The sequence below is a fragment of the Camelus dromedarius genome, chromosome 5, assembly GCF_036321535.1.
Source record: "Camelus dromedarius isolate mCamDro1 chromosome 5, mCamDro1.pat, whole genome shotgun sequence".
In the NCBI taxonomy this organism is placed as follows: Eukaryota; Metazoa; Chordata; class Mammalia; order Artiodactyla; family Camelidae; genus Camelus; species Camelus dromedarius.
The window spans coordinates 854,467-872,716 of NC_087440.1; the positions used below are offsets into that span (position 1 = coordinate 854,467).

Consider the following 18,250-nt stretch of genomic DNA (forward strand, 5'->3'; position numbering starts at 1 on the left):
TACGTATTCAAAACACATGCAGTAGCACTTGCCAGGTTAGAAACCTGCAGAAAGCCAAAGATCCCACTCAGCAGGGGAAGTGTTTTTTAAACATCTGCTTATAGATCAGAACAATCACTTTACCTCCCACGAACATGGGAAAAACTCACATTTATTACATCGATTTTCTCATCTACTCATGAGACATTAGTACAGTCTAATCTATAATTAGGAAAGATGAATAATATTAAATACTGCGTTATGTGGCACCTCTCATTTAAGAAATCAAACTAATTGAATGATTAGTTTTTAAAATGCTATTTCTTTATCAGCATCCACTGCTGAAAACTATTTCCTACTTCTCAATTATAAACTCTTCAGCTTGCCACTTAAGTCCCTTCAGTATCAGCTCCCTATTTAAATTCATCTCTTAAAAAAAGTTACTACATAAAGCAAAGGAGCATCCACTCTTAGCTCTTACACCTAGAATGACCTCTTAAATCTTCTGCCTTATTTAAGGCTACATCCTTTATGAAACCTTTTATAACCAATTCATCATTAATGCTTGGAGTACCACTGTCCTGGGTTTGGTGATGAATTTTAACACAAAACCCCAAACGCCTATCCACAAAAGAAATAAAATTTTGAACATGGACTTTAAAAATTTTAAACTTTAAACTATGTTATCTTATTCAGAAAACTGAAAGACAAGCCACAAACTGAAAGAAATACATTTGTAAAATACATATCTGATAAAGGATCTGTACTCAGACTACACCAAGAACTCTAGAACAACAATGAGGTATCACCTCACATCAGTCAGAATGGCTATTACTAAAAAGTCCACAAATGATAAATGCTGGAGAGGGTGTGGAGAAAAGGGAAGCCTCCTACACTGTTGGTAGGAATGTAGTGTGGTGCAGCCACTATGGAAAACAGTATGGAGATTCCTCACAGAACTAAAAACAAACCTACCACATAATCCAGCAATCCCACTCCTGACCATGGATCCGTAAGGAACTCTAATTCGAAAAGATACATGCACCCCAATGTTCACAGAAGCACTATTTACAATAGCCAAGCCATGGAAACAACCTAAATGTCCCATCGACAGATGACTAGATAAAGAAGCTGTGGTATATTTTTACAATGGAATACTACTGAGCCATAAAAAAGAATAAAATAATGCCATTTGCAGCAACATGGATGGACCTAGAGATCCTCATTCTAAGTGAAGTAAGCCAGAAAGAGAAAGAAAAATACCAGATGATAACACTCATAAGTGGAATCTAAAAAAAAGAGAACATTAACAAACACATCCACAAAACAGAAACAGACTCACAGACATAGTAATCAATCTTATGGTTACCAAGGGAAACGGGATGGGAAGAGATAAATTTGGGAGTTTGAGATCTGCAAAAGTTAGCCATTATACATAAAAATAGATTTTAAAAAATTTCTTCTGTATAGCATACAGAACTATATTCAGTATCTTGTAATAATCTTTAATGAAAAAGAATATGAAAATGAATACATGTTTGTATATGCATGACTGGGACATTGTGCTGTACACCAGAAATGGACACACTGTAACTGACTGTACTTCAATAAAATAAACAAACAAACAAATAAATAAATTCTTAAAAAAAAAAAAAAGAACTCTAGTAGAACAAATCCAATTAAAAATGCATAAATATTGGAACAGACACCTGGCCAAAGAAGATATACAGATAGTAAATAAGCACACAAGAGTATGCTCAACATCATGTACCATTAGAAAACTATTAAAAAAAAATTTTTTTGCCCCCTACCATGTATCAGATTATATTGATATGTACTCTCATATTTGATTATAAGCTTCTGAAGTTAGGGATCTTCTCGTATTTCTTTTTGTTTCTTGCATACAACTGTGACTTAATAAACACTGAATAATAATTATGATCTTGTATAATAGAAAACAGATTTCCATAACTAAATATTTATACAAAATAATAAAAGTAAAGAGAACTCTCTAATTAACCCTAAGAACTCCTAGAATTGACATAGCAAGAAGCCGGTATTATTTCACTTAAATTCATTAGTGTTAAGATAAAGGCTAGTTAGAATTTCCATTTCATAAGGATATTACATGATTTATTTACAGTTACTAGCAGATAACATATGAAAAAGTTAACTCAAGAACTAGGTCAAATGGAATACCTAAGGTAAACATTAAGTTATACTTTATTTTTTTAAATGACTTCCAAGGACAGCAGTAAAAGATAAACTATATGCTTATATTATTTCTCCTCTTTATTTTAACAGTAGAAGGAGAAAGGAGAGAAATTATATAAATCCATAAGTAGATGTTTATTTTTCCAGTGAATAAACTATTTGGCATCACTCATAACTCATTAAACATGTTAATATTATAATGAATACATACTTGAATTTTTAGAGTCATACTAGCAAGTTCCTTAAGAAACCTAATTCCAGTGGTTTCTACCACTTTAGGCATTTAATTAGAGAAAAGGTATTTTTTTTACTGTTATTCTTTTCTTTTTTTAACTTTTTTTTTTTTACTGAGTTATAGTCATTTTACAATGTTGTGTCAAATTCCAGCGTAGAGCACAATTTTTCAGTTATACATGAACATACATATATTCATTGTCACTTTTTTTTTCACTGCGAGCTACCACAAGATCTTGTATATATTTTCCTGTGCTATACAGTATAATCTTGTTTATTTATTTTACATTTTGAAATTCCAGTCTGTCCCTTCCCACCCCCCGCCCCCTTAGCAACCACATGTTTGTATTCTATGTCTATGAGTCCGTTTCTGTTTTGTAGTTATGTTTTGGTTTTTTTTGTTTTAGATGCCACATATGAGCGATCTTATATGGTATTTTTCTTTCCCTTTCTCTTTCTGGCTTACTTCACTTAGAATGACATTCTCCAGGAACATCCATGTTCCTGCAAATGGCGTTACGTTGTTGGTTTTTATGGCTGAATAGTATTCCACTGTATAAATATACCACATCTTCCTTATCCAGTCATCTATTGATGGACATTTAGGTTGGTTCCATGCCTTGGCTATTGTAAACAGTGCTGCTATGAACATTGGGGTGCAGGTGTCATTTTGAAGTAGGGTTCCTTCTGGATAAATGCCCAGGAGTGGGATTCCTGGGTCATATGGTAAGTCTATTCCTAGTCTTTTGAGGAATCTCCATACTGTTTTCCACAGTGGCTGCACCAAACTGCATTCCCACCACCAGTGTAGGAGGCTTCCCAAGAAAAGGTATTTTTTAAAAGTATGACACTCTACATGTTCTTTGCAATCAAAAGTTTCAGGAACCCATTTCCCCCTTTCCAGAAGGCATTACTCTATCAATAAAGCTTCACTTAGCAACTGAATAAAAACAGATTTATACACATGGCTTTTGTGACTGGGAAATTTTAAGAGCTCTCTAGCAGAATAAAGAATTACTGCTAATAGTAAAATCAAGAAATCTAATCCATCAAATTGTATGTGCAGAACTGATGCCAAATCTGCCTGGCTTACATTAGAGTTGAAGAATATGGATGACCATCTTCAGCAGTGGTCAAAGTCTTCCTTCATAGAGCACCCTAGAAGGCATCTCATAGCATTCCAACACACTGAAATGGGAGAAATTTATGTTTCCAGTAACTACTACCGTGACCCAACATATTAAAAACAAAAAAGTTCAAAACCAAAAGTTCATCTGGCCTGAAGTCTCTGTAAGACAGCAATGGATGCTCTGTCAGAGAGACAGACATGGTCTTCTATTATAAATGAAATTACTAAAGTGAATTTATAGCTTTATGTAGTAGTATTTGGAGAAGTTGCATGACAGTTAAAAAAAATTAACTCACATTATAAAACCATCAAAGAAAACATTTAAAGAATTATAGCTGTGAATCTGCTAAGTGAAAAGAAATCAATGATTTACAGTTTATTATTTCAGATTCTCATATATTGGTGTTATCAAAAATGAAGAACATAAGTATTTAAATTTTAAAGTCAAAACACACCCAGTCTGTGTTGATAGTCAAGATAAGATTGTCGAGCTTCTAAATCTCTCTCTTCTGATATAACTTATGATGAAATTGTTTATGGGTTTAGGACTGCTGGATCACATAGTAACTGTATGTTTAAACAATTTCCAAAGTGATCAGACTCTCTATTCTACTGTTCCTTCACCTACCACATGTTGGCTTTGGTCCTAATGCTTACAACATTTTGATCATAAGTAGCTTCAGGTATCACTTTCCGTATTAGCGTCCAAAACAGAAATGAAACGACAATAGCAAGACTTTCTCATCATGTATCTTTTTTGGTAAAGATGAAAGTTCTTTACAGAGCCATCAGCAAAATTTCCCTTATGTTGTATTGCCAACAAATAGTGTCTACAACAATATCTGAAACTCCCAAAGAAAGAGATAAAGCCTAGTATGATGTTTAGAATGTAAGATAAATTTCAAGAGCAATTCACACCCAAAGAAGGCATTCAGTCATTGAGTAAAAAAGGTAATTTTTGCATGTGCTTAAAAAAATAGCAAAAATTATAGGACAATTAAAAAAGTATAATACAATTTAACAAACAAAAGGCTAATATTCATTTTAGCTTTTTTTTTTTTAAAGGGACACAGTGAGACTCTTAATTAACCTAACAAATTATCAAAATCTGTTTATTTTGGCCAAAATACATATACAGGATGGGAGAGGGTACAGCTCAGTGGCAGAGTGCATGCTTAGCATGCATGAGGTCATGGGTTTGATCCCCAGTTCCTCTGTTAAATAAAAAAAGTGATAGTAAGTAAGTAAACCTAGTTACCTCCCCACTCCACCGACCAAAAAAAAAAAAAAAAGAATTAAAAAAAATTCCATTACGGGAGTGCTATTATTAAAAGGAAGAACAATGTTTACAGGTTGTAGAAGTATTATTATTATTTGGCGGGTGGAGGGTAGGATTTATTACTTGCAGCAACTAAGGACAATACCAGGGATCTTTCCCAAAGCAGTGTCTCAGTTCTGGTGTTATTCATCTTTCTTCCACAAATTCCAAGTATTAATTTCTCTCATTCCTACTATCCTACACCCTCATTGCTCAATCTATTCCCACCTATTATTTTTTTCCAATTTTAATGATACGAAGTTAACATAAAACATTGTACTAAAGTATACAACATGATGATTATAGGTATATACTGTAAAATAATTACCAGAATAAGTTAACAGCTATCACCAGCCAGTTACAATTTTTTTTCCAGTAATGAGGACTTTTTAAGATCTCTTACCAACTTTGCAATATATGATACAGTATTGGTTAACTACACATACCATTCTGTACTGATCCTCAGAAATTATTTATCTTGTAACTGGAAGTTTGTACTTCCAGTTTAATCACCTTCATGCATTTTACAACCCCCCCCACCCCTACTCTCACCACTGGCTACACAAATCTGTTTTCCATTTCTATGAATTCAATTTTGATAGATCCTAGTGAAATCATGAAGTATTTGTACTTATCTGTCTGGCTTATTTAATTTAGCATAATGCCCTTAAGGTCCACCCATGTTGTCATAAATGGCAGGATTTCCTTCATTTTTATGGCTGAACAATATTCCTCTGTGTGTTGTTTAATCATTTATCTGCTGATAGGCACTAAGATTGTTTCCATGTCTTGGCTATTCTAAATAATGCTGCAAAGAACACGGAGCGGGACAGTACAGGTATCTCTTCCACATAATGATTTCCTTTCCTCTGGATATATACCCAGCAGTTGGAACCTCCTCCTTCATGTTTCCCAAAGTGGCTACACCAATTTACATTCCCACCAAGAGTACACAACGGTTCCCTTTTCTTCACATCCTTGCCAACACTCAACTCTTGTATTTCTGATGATGACAGGTGTGAGGTGATACATAGTGGATTTGACTTCCATTTCCCTAATGATTAGTAATGTTGAACATCTCTTCATGTACCTGTCGGCCATTTGTATGTCTCCCTTGGGGAAAATGTCTGTTCAATTCCTCTGCTGATTTTTAAATATGACTTTTTTCCTACTGAGTTGTATGAGTTTTTTTTTTATATATTTTAGATATTAGTCTCTTGTCAGATAAGTGGTTTGGAAATATTTTCTCCCATTCTGTAGGTTACCTTTTCCTTCTATTGATGGTTCTCTTTGCTGTGCAGAAGCATTTTAGCTTCATATAATTCCAGTTGTTTATTTTTGCTTTTGTTGCATTTGCTTCTTCATTTCTAATTTTTTTGGTGGGGCGAGGTAATTTAGTTTATTTATATTTGGAAGAGGTACTGGAGATTGAACCCAGGATATTTTGCATGCTAAGCATGCGCTCTACCACTGAGCTATACCCATCCCCTTGTTGCATTTGCTTCTGGTGTTAAATCCAAAAAATCATCGCCAAGACCAATGTTAAGGCACTTACCCTCTATGTTTTCATCTAGGAGTTTTATGGTTTTAGGTCTTACATTCAAGTCTGTAATCCATTTTGAGTTGCTTTTAGTGTATGGTATAAGACAAGGGTCTAGTTTTCCCAGCACCATTTACTGAAGAAAGACTATCCTTTCTCCATTGTATATTTTTGGCTCCTTTGTCGGAAATTAACTGATGATATATGCATGGGTTTATTTCTGGGATCTGTATCCTGTTTTATTGATCTATTTTTCTGTTTTTATATCAATACCACCATACTGTTCTGATTACTGTAACTCTGCATCTTAGTTTGAAGTCAGGAAGTATGATGCATCCAGTTTTGTTGTGCTTTCTCAAGACTGCTTTGGCTATTTGGGGTCTTTTGTGTCCCATACGGATTTTATGATTGTTTTTTCTACTCGTATGAAAAATGCCATTGGAATTTTGATAAGTGTTACACTGAATCTGTAAATCACTTAAGGTAGTATGGACATTTTTAAAATATTGATTCTTCCAATTCATGAGAAAAGAGTGTCTTTCCATTTATTTGTGGCTTCCTCAACTTCTTTCAAAAGTGTCATGATTTTCAGTCTACAGGCCTTTCACCTCAGTAATTAAATTTATTCCTGGGTATTTTTATTCTTTTTGATACAATCGTAAACGACATTTTCAAAAACTCCTCTGATAGTCTGTTATCAGTGTATAGAAATGCAACAGATTTTTGTGTATTAATTTTTTATCCTGCAATTGAATTCGTTGATTAGTCCTAACACTTTTTTGGTGGAGTCTTTAGGGTTTTCTATGTGTAATATCACATCACCTGCAAATAGTGACAGTTTCACTTCTTCCTTTCTGATTTGGAAGCCTGTTCTTTCTTTTTCTTGCCTAACTTCTCTGGCTAGGACTATGCTGATTTTTCTTTTGATTTCTTTTTTGACTCACTGGTTGTTCAGTAGCATGTTGTTTAATCTCAAGATATTTCTAAATTTTCCACAGTTGCCTTCTTATAACTGATTTTTGGTTTCATACCATTGTGCTCAGAAAAGATGCTTGATATGATTTCAATCTTCTTAAATTTATTAATGCCTGTTTTGTGACTTAACATATGATCTATCCTGGAGAATGTTTTGTATGCAATTAAAAATAATGTGTATTCTGCTGCTGTTGGATGGAATGTTGTGTAAATGTCCATTAAGTCCATCTGGTCTAATGTGTACTTTAAGTCCAATGTGTCCTTATTGAATTTCTGTCTGGATGATCTACCTATTGTTGAAAGTAGGAGTACTGAAATCCCCTACTACTACTGTGACACTGTCTGTTTCTCCCTTCAGGTGTGTTAATACTTACAGACACGCCTTGGAGATACTGCAGGTTCAGTTCCAGACCAATGCAATAAAGTGAATATTGCAATAAAGCAAGTCACACAAATTTTTTTTTTGGTTTCCTGGGGCATATAGAAATTATATTTACATTATACTATAGTCTATTAAGTGTGCAACAGCATTATGGTAAAAAACAAACATACACTTGCAATGTATATACTTTAATTTAAAAGTAATGCTCCTGGAAAAATGGCACCTGTAGACTTGCTTGATACAGGATTGCCACAAACCTTCAATTTGTTTAAAAAAAAAAACCAAAAACCAGCAAACAAACACAGTATCTGCAAATACAATAAAGTGAAGCACAACAGAACAAGGTGTAGCTCTACTTTATATGTTTAGGAGCTCCATGTTGGGTGTACATGTTGTCAATCCTATTGTCAATCCAATCCTACTGTCAATCCAATAGGATTGACAACACTATCATTATATAAAGATCCTGTCTCTTATTACAGTCTTTGCTTAAAGTCTATTTTGTACAACATAAGCATAAACACCACTGCTTTCTTTTGGTTTCTATTTGCACGGAGTATCTTTTCCATCTCTTCACTTTCAGTCTGTGTGTGTCCTTAAAGCAGAAGTGTCTCTCATAGACAGTATATAGTTGGATCCTTGTCTTTTTACCCATTAAGCTACTCTTGTGTCTTTTGATTGGAAAATTTAGTCCATGTATATTTAATTTTTTTTGGCAGGGGGAGGTAATTAGGTTTGTTTGTTTTTTTTCAGAGGAGGTACTGGGGATTAAACCCAGGACCCCATGCATGCTAGGCAAGCACTCTTACCACTTGAGCTATATCCTCACCCTTTAGTTTATGTATATTTAAAGTAATCACTGATAGATATGGACTATTACCACTTTGTTCATTGTTTTCTGGATATTTTGTAATTTCTTTGTTCCTTTCTTGTTCTCTTTATCTCTTCCTTTGTAACTTAATGATTTTCTTTAGTATATGCTTAGATTCCTTTGCCTTTATCTTTTGTGTATCTATTATAGGTTTTAGCCCTGTGGTAGCAATGAAGTTTATATAAAGCATCTTTTATCTATAACAGTCTATTTTAAGCTGATAACATCTTAAGTTAAAATGTATACCAAAGCTCTATATTTTTATTCACCTTCCCCTTTCAGGTTTTATGTTTTTGATACCACAATTTATCTTTTTACCTTGTGTATCCATTCATAATTTATTGTAGTTATTTATTTTTACTACTTTTCTTTTTTAACCTTCATCCTAAATTTTTAAGTGATTTATCCACCACCACTACAACATTATGGAGTATTCTAAATTTAACTATATATTTACTGTTACTAATGAGATTTATACTTTCATATGTTTTCCAGTTACTAATTAGCAACTTTTAGTTTCAGCTTGAAGATGTCACTTTAAAATTTCTTCTAAGGCTGGTCTATTGATGATGAACTCCTTTCAGTTTTTGCTTGTCTGGAAAATTCCTTATCTCTCCTTCAGTTCTACAGGACTTCAGAACTTGTTGAGCATCTATCTTTATGAACATTATTTTGAATTCTTTACCAGGTAAATCACTTAACTCTGTTTCATTAAGGTCTGTTTCTGGAGCTTTATTTTGTTCTTTTGTTTGGAAAATATCCCTCTGTTTCCCTGACTCTCTATGTCAGTTTCTGTGCATTAATTAGACAAAATAGCCATCTTTCCCAATATTGATGGAGCAGTCTCCTATAGGAGATGAATATTATCATTCAACCAGGCTCTAGCTCTTAGTTGTTTCTCAAATCTTTGTGATTGTCCAAGCTACAATCTTTGGTCAATCTGTTCTTTGGTCTCAGTGGCTCCCAACAGTTGAGGGTGTGCCAAAACTTGTTAGGTGTCCCAAAGAGGGGACCACTGTCAGCACCTAGATATAGGCTGACTAGAATCTGGACTCTCAGCAGCAACTTTTAAAGTCTGCAAGTAGTCCTTTTTCAGAGAGACTGGGACCTGGGCTGAGGGGATAGTCAAATAAGTACTATTGCTTTCTTACAGTCCCATGGGACTGATGAATCCAAGTGAAGGGGGGCATCCCCTAAAAGACAGCCACAAAAGTCAGGGGACCAGATAAGTATACAAGCTCATGTCAGGGAGATACTGGTGATATGGAGCAAACGAGAGGGAGAATGCAGAAATGGCACCTGCCAGCCTCTCAGGTCTCCATGGAGAATTGTGGTCTGTTCCTAGATGTGTGCTAAATTAGAAGCTTGACCCTCAGGCAGTAGCTTTTAGAGTACACAATAGTTCTCTTTCATGGAAAGACTGAGAGATGGGCATTTCTGCCTTCTGTCTCTGTACAGAGTCCTAAAATTGTTCCTAAAAAAAAGTCTATTAATTAAAATAATAATTTCATTTAAAATAGCATCAAGAAACTGAAAGTACATACGAATGTTTTATATAATGTGTAAAATCTCTATGCTCAAAACTACAATACACTGCAGAAAGAAATTAAAGATCTAAATAAATGGAGAAATATACTGTGTTTAGGGATTGGAATACTCAATACAGTTGTGATGTCAATCTTTTCCAAACTGACAAATTTAATGCATTCCATATAAAAATCACTATGGGATTTTTCTAGGAGTTAATAAATTGATTAAAGTGTTTATGATAAAGAAAAAAACTTGGAATAGCTAAATCAATCTTTTACTTACACACTTACACACGGACAAATACAATATGGTTCCACTCATACTGAAAATCATAAAAGCAGAAAGCAGAATGGGGATTCCAGAGGCTGTGGAGAAAAAGGGACTAGAGAGTTGTTGTTCGATGGGTAGAGAATTTCAGTTTTGTAAGATGAAAAAGAAAGATCTGTTCCATAATAATGTGAATATAGTTAACACCACTGAACTCTACACTTAAAAATGGGTAAGAGGGTAAATTTTGTATTACATTTTTTTTCACCACAATTTGAAAGATTTTGAAGTTGGAAGACACATTTACCTAGTTTCAGGACATACTTTAAAGCTATAATCATTAAGACATATATGTTTTCCAAAATATAAAGTTCTCTGTACCCACATCTGGGCTCTGCAGAGCACTGATAGAGAAAAATGTCACAACTAATATCACTATAAATATGTGGTTTCCTAATTCAGTGGAACCCTGAACCAGGCTAAGTCTTGCTACCTGCCTCCTTATCCTTAACATATGATCTACATCAAGCAGGAAACAGAAATCACATCCACTACCCAAAGAAGTGTGGGTTGCCATAAAATTACCGGAGGATAATTGCACTATTTAAAAATTTAAATAAAATTTAGCTGCAATTTCTTTGACTTAAATTCTATTTTGAACAGTCCATAAAATAGGTACAGAAATTCATGAAAATTGTACTAATATATAAGGGCTTCAAATCATACACATAAACTTTATGCTCTTAGGTCAATAAACAAATAATAGCAAGGCCCAATCCCACCCACTAATACATTCAACAAAGAAATGGCTGAGGGTGCAATTAACCAGAAGTGAATCTTGTTTCTTCATATACTTTCACATGGCCTCTTTCTGTATGTGAATCTTACAATAGGAATGTAATTTTACTTCTGAAGATACACATTTTTCATACTATATACCCCCAGAATGCACTAAAACTTCATCTGGGGCTCAACTAAAGAAACAGCAATCTGATACAATGTTGGGGGAGAGGGGACTGACCACACTGGATTTACCTGAATGCAATGTCTTTCTGAAAAGATAATGATACATGGTATTTACCTCATGTAATAACTAGAGAATCAAACCATGAGTATAATTTTACTATACTGATAAGAATGTCCACTGAGTATTATTTTTAATAGCAAGAAATCATGGTCAACTTAAATTTCCATGACTAGGAGAATGGTTAAATAACAGCATATCCATACATGGGATGGTGTAAGCTAGAAAACGAAAAAAAGGTAGATCTATATGTCCTAGCTCAGAAAAGAGAACCAAATACATTATGGGGCGGGGGGGGGGGGGGGAGGCTGCTGCACAATATATATATAGTATGATCCCACTTAAGAGAAAAACAAAAACAAAAAAATTAATATTTAAAATCCTTTTGCAATCTGTCATATGAATATAGTTTGTATGTACTTAGAAAGAAATCCGATAGGATACATAAACAACTGAACACCAGTTAGTCTTGGAGGAAAAGAACTGAAGGGCAAAGAATAAAACTTTAAATTTCTATGTTATACTTCTGCACCACAAATAATTTTAAATAAGCACATACCACTTTAGTTACTAAAATTTTTATCGCCAGTTACGAGAAACAAAAAATGTTAAGATAAAAATTCCCTTGATTTTCTAATACCAAACCAGCAAAACATGCCTCTAAAGCTACATAACTTGACTTCACTTTCTTCCTGTCTCATCTAGAAGAGGTGGCCCTCATGCCCAAGGCAAATCACTTATAAACGTCACTGCATTATCTCTCTCCAATAACTTTATCCTCTTTCTCTAGGCTGACTTCCTTCAATGAGTATTAAACATGTTCAAAACCTTACCATTAGAAATAAGATCCAGCACCCTGATCATTATTCCCTGCCCAGCAACCATTCTCTCTCCCCCACAGGCTATTCACTCACTGTTTCTATTTCCTCTTTCCTGAACACACTGCAATAGGGTTTTTAATCCCATCCACACAAACCATTGATATCTTTCTCCTCCCCCAGGTAAAATAAATCACATCCTTGAGGCTAAAACCAAGGAATGCTTTTCAGTCCTTATCTCTCTTATTCTTTTGCTCTTTCTTAAAACATTCTTTCCCCTTTCATGCTGCCACTCTCTCCTGGTTTTCCTCCTGTCTCTTGCTGTTCCTTCTTACTCAGCCAGTCCCTGAACTATTTCACTTCCTCCCAGTGCTGGCCCAAGCCTGTCTCTCTTCTCACTTAAAACCACTCCCATGGCTTCTAGTCATGCATTAATTCAACAAATATTTAATAAGCATCCATTATGTAAAAAGACACTTTTCCCAGGCACTGCTGTATTGTTCTAAGCACCCGTATCATATGTTCATTTACATGCTGATGAACCCTAGTTTGCATTCCCAGCTAGCACTTTTCTCCTGAGGTTGAGATCTATACACTCAGGGGTATACTCAATTTTTCTACCTAAATAGAAAATTCAGACACCTCAATTTCAATAATCCCAATTAAACTCATTTTCTCTTGGCTCCTACTTCTCACACCACCCCTCTTCTCCTTAAGAAAGCCTCAAACCTTCTTTCATCTCTTGGGTCCTAATTTCAACACTGTCACTAACCATTTATCCAGTGACCTAAACAAGACAGAGAGGATCAACTTTAGTTCTTAAATAACAGTCAAACCTGTAAGCTTCTCTCAGTCTTCATTAGTGTCACTCTGGGTAAGAATTCCCATTCTCCTACAGGGTTGGAACAGAGTCTCTTAATTGATCTCCTTGCTTCTAGGTTTTTCCTTTCAACTCCCTTACCTCTCCATACCAATATGTGTAGCACTGTAGCCAGAGGGAACTTTCTAAAATGCAAGTCTGATCATGTTGTTTTCCAGCTCAAAGGCTTTCAACAGCCTCCCAATGCCCTTAGAAAAAAAAGGCTTACAGTCCATCCTGAACTGGCACGCACTTACCTCTACAGTTTCATTTCGGTTAAATCATTCCCTTTCATTACATGCTAATAAACACCAAACTCACTCCATTTCCACCAAAGGGCCCTGGGCCCGGATCCCCCTTGTAGCTATACTCCTTAGGTTAACTCATGCTTCTCTTTAGCTTTTACTTTAAAAATCTCTTTCTCTAAAAAAATTTTCCTCTAATTCAATTCTGTTCTTTGGGCCCCTGCCATATTGTCTCTTAGCATCCCATCACAGCACTAATCAGTGAGTTCTAACTGCTTGTTCACCTGTGTATTAGCTCTGTGAAGGTAGGAACTGTCTCATTCACCATTTTCTTCATAGGATCTGGAATAGTAGGTTCTCAAATATTTAATGAATAAAGGAATACATAAATGAATAAATGAGTTCTCATTCTTGATTTTCAACCAAAGAACAGATTTAACAGATTGAAAAACTCAAATCCAAGAGATCACAATTCTAGCCATCATTCTGAAGAGAAGGAAAAACAGTAATCCCAAGTACCATGGTAATTACATCCTACCGTAATTATATGTAACGTGCTATTGTACAAAAGGCACTCCTCATTAGAAAAGTACGGCCCAAATTTTTACTCATCTTAGATGACATAAGATAGCGTCAGAAAATATAAACTAATGACCAAGACACTGGTTTTGTTTTAAATCCACTTCTAAATAGTCTCATCTGTGAGCTTCTCTGGCATTATCACTCTCTGGTTTCTATGTATTTGTCAAAGTCATGCAGAAACAGTCTATTTATTATGGGCACACAGTTGGTGAAATAGATGACCAAGGCTAGAAATCTGGATTTTTATTCTCAGCCTTGACACCAATATACTTCCCTCCATTTGATTCACCTCCTAAAAAGGAGACATACCTGAAACGTACCATATCTTTTACTGGAGGAAAAAAAAGGTATAAATTGTTTTTAAAGAAAAAAGAGAAGAGAAAAGAAGAGGAGAAAGAGGAAAGAGAGAAGGGGGAGGAGGAGGGAAAGGGAGGGGAGGGGAGGAAAGGGGAGGGGAGGATAGACAGGGGACTTAACCAGTTTCCAGTTCTGTATATAAGGAGCTTAGAGAAGTCAGCACTTTAAGAAGTAAAAAACCAAAAGAACTAAAAAAATCAACAGCTCTTCTCGGATCCATAAAAGAGGAGAGAACATAGGGCAAATCACTGCTGCCAAGATTGAAGAGAGACAGGTGAAAATAGGAAGTCGCAGCTTAGTGGAGAAGAGACCCAGAATATGCGGCAAGAACCAGTGCCAGGGTGGGAACCCTGTAACCGACGAATTTCTGGAGGCTCAGTGTGGACAACTCTAAGAGGTAAAGGTTCCAAGGGGACCCTGTGTCTCATTGTGAGATTTGCCTCCAAGAGCTCGACCAGGTTCCCAAAGTAAGTATCAGAGGGAAAAATCCCACTGAGCTTCCAGCAGGGGGAGGGGGAAATAAAGTATTCTGAAATACTCCGGAGGACTCTGTTTTTAAGGAGGCCTGCCCTCTGGAGAAAATAGTTAATTGGAGTCTAATCTGCTGGGATATTTATCAGAGCCTAACTGACCTGGGGGAAGGGAACTACTTGTATCTAACCCCCTCTAGCCTTCCACATGGTGGAAGGGAAATACCCAACTCCAAACCATTCTAGCCATCCTGTCCCACCTAAGTGTGGAGAAAAAACAAAATGAGACACACTTGTGAAGCTCACAGTCCTGAGGAACAGGCTCACTAAAAGACTGACACCCAAGCACAGGACAACAGGATGCCTCCCCTCTCCCCTTCCCTCATACCTCACCACATTATTGCTAAAGGCCTATTTATAGTAGTTCCTTTTATCAGGTACATCATGTCTGGCCATCCAGAAAAAATTTCAAGACATACTAAAAGGTAAAAAAACACAATTTGAAGAGACAGAGCAAGTATCAGAACACATGGCAAGGATGATGGAATTATCAGATCAGGAATTTAAACAACTATTATTAATATGCTAAGAGCTCTAATGTCCTTCCATAGGTAAATGGATAAATAAGCTGTGGTACATCCAGACAATGGAATACTGTTTGAAATTAAAAAGAAATGAACTATAGGGGTGGGGGGTGGGAAGGGATAAACTGGGAGTTCGAGATTTGCAGATACTGACTGGTATATATAAAATAGATAAACAAGTTTATACTGTATAGCACAGGGAAATATATTCAATAACTTATGGTGAAAAAGAATATGAAAATGAATATATGTATATTCATGTATGACTGAAGAATCGTGCTATACACCAGAAATTGACACAACATTGTAAACTGACTATACCTCAATATAAAAAATTCTTTTTAAAGAAAAAAGAAAAAAAAAAGAACTATTAAGAAACTTAAATGCATATTACTAAGTGAAAGCAGCCAGTCTGAAAATGCTATATACTATATAATACTAATTACATGATATTCTGGAAAAGGCAAAACTACGGAGACAGTAAAAAAGATCAGTGGTTACCAGGGAAGGGATGGGGGATGAATAGGTAGAGCACGGAGGATTTTTAGGGCAGTGAAACTACTCTGTATGATACTGCAACGATAGATAAATGTCATTATACATTTATCCAAAATCGTACGATGTAGAACACCAAAAAATCCCCCTGTGCTTCCAGCAGGGGGGAGGGGAAAATGAACTATTTTGAAATATGCCAGAGGCTTAAACTACAGACTTTGGGTAATTATGATTCACCAGTGTAGGTTCATCAATTGTAACAAATGTACCACTGTGATGGAGGTTGTTCATAATGGGGGGACTATGCATGTGTGGGTGGCAGGGGATAGGTGGGAAATGTCTGTACCTTCCTCTTAATTTTGCCATGAACTAAAATTTCTCTAAAAAAAAAAGTCTTAAAAAATATATATATTTCATCATATATATATGTGTGTGTGTGTGTGTGTATACACACACACACACACACACACACACGCTTTTAAGTATTATTTCTACATAAAAGAACCTTAAGGAATTATAGCAATTACTGAAGGAGTCTGCACAATTGTCAGATGTCAAAAAGGAAAAGTACAAGCACCCTCTATTCATTCAAAGTGCAGTTCTTAATACAACCAAACATTTGGTGAGTGTCTCCTTTGCGCCTAAAACTAGGATAGTCACTGGGGATTTAACAGGGAACTCAGCATATGCATACTTCCTGTGCTCACAGAGCTTAGTCTACATGGGGCATCACAAATGACCACATGAATAAAAGAACTACAAATCTGTGCTACCCTACAAAGAAAACAAAGACCTGCCAAAGATAATGGGGAAGTCAAAAGGGAAAGTTTTAGAAATAGGGTATTAAGGCCTTTCTTTAGTAGAAGCCACATTCAAATAGTATCCTCAGGATGAGAAGGAGCCAATTTATCCAGAGCTAGGAACAGACCCTCCAGATAGAGAAACATAAAGAAAGACTCTTGGTAAAAGAAGACCAGCAAGGCTAGGGATGACAGGCGAAGAGGTAGCAGGAGGAGTCCATCATTCAGGATTTTACAGATTGCTGATACTGCAATAAAAAGCCATTTAAGAATTTAAAGTCGGGAAATGACACATATTTAAAGGGATTTGATTTTTTTTTTTAATTTACGTTTTTCAAATGATTGAATCTGGGCGCTACGTGACCTGGTCAGTAAAGTTAACTTGGACTTAACTATTCCCTGCCATAGACAAGGAAATTGAAGCTTACAGAGGTTATATTTAGTGTCTAGATCACAGTCAAATCCAGTCGTGTTCAAAGCCTGAGCTCTCTCCTGTCCACCCTCCTTACCAGAGAACCATGCACTCACTCACCCATTCAGCCCCATTGAGTCAAAAGTGCACTGGCCTCACAACTGTCCTCCTGAAACAATAAAAAACAAAAGTGTGTGGTGATTTTCTAATATGTCCTCAAAGTTTATCCAAGGGAGCCAGCCTAACTCTTCTTCCCTTGAGTGACTTAAAATTTTGTGTTTCCCACACTGATGTTCTTCATCACTTAAAACATATTTATGCCTTCTTTTTGGGGCAAAATTTCTCCATGGGATTTGTTTACTTTTTAAAAACAGCTTCATTAAGATATAATTCACATACCTTACAATTCACCTATTCAAAGTATATCTGTTTAAAAATTTTTGAACTGGGAGGAATCAAAATGGGTCTATCTTTGGCCTACAATTAGTGCAACTGGTTTTTCTTGAGTTTGTTTACCTGGCAAACACAATATTTTCTCCAGATAGCTCATTTATTTTGTCATTTGACAGGGATGGACAGGGAGCTAGGACTTAAGCAACTGCTATATAGCTGAGAAAAGGATCTTATAAGACTCTTTCTCCTGCCTTGTACATAACCTCTAAATCTTACTCATATCAATTTGGTGGAGACTTCTTCACATAGAAGTAAGCCAACTGTGATAGTAAAAGCTTTTATCAGAGAGGAAGGGAAATATATATTTATATATATATTTTAATCAACAATATGAATAAATCATATACAGTTTCTTTATGACTTTGCTGTTGTGGCCTCAAGACACAATGAACCATGTTTCTTCTTCCTGTGACATATTAGTAAGGGTTTTCAAACTTTATATGGTTCTGACAAAAGTGTATGGTCCTCTTGGAAAGGACAGTTTCAACTGAGTTTCTTTCGGTCTGATCCAAAACATACTGTTTCTAGAACACAGTCTTTTAAATCTCTGGCATTAAATTAAGTCTGTTACCTGTTTTCATCACCCTGATCAAGTTTTCTTCATTACTTTTGCTTTAATATTATCTTTTGCTGCTGTTGGCAATTAATTCTTTAAAATTTTTAACAATGTCTGACACACCAGTTCGCAACCTGTGGTATAAAATTGTTAAAG

The 18,250-nt window shown here is 35.6% G+C and overlaps 1 protein-coding gene across 14 annotated transcripts in view; it reads right to left on the bottom strand.

Annotated features, from left to right (window-relative positions):
• Positions 1-18,250, bottom strand: part of CSNK1G1 (casein kinase 1 gamma 1) — a 150,238-nt gene that overhangs the window by 96,911 nt on the left and 35,077 nt on the right. Inside the window, exon 2 of one of the 14 annotated variants that reach the window (XM_031452830.2) lies at positions 17,206-17,254. The exons of the other annotated variants lie outside the window; for them this stretch is intronic. The gene's annotated coding sequence lies outside the window, so the exon portion shown is untranslated. The remainder of the gene's footprint in view (positions 1-17,205; positions 17,255-18,250) is intronic. 14 annotated transcript variants of the gene reach the window in all.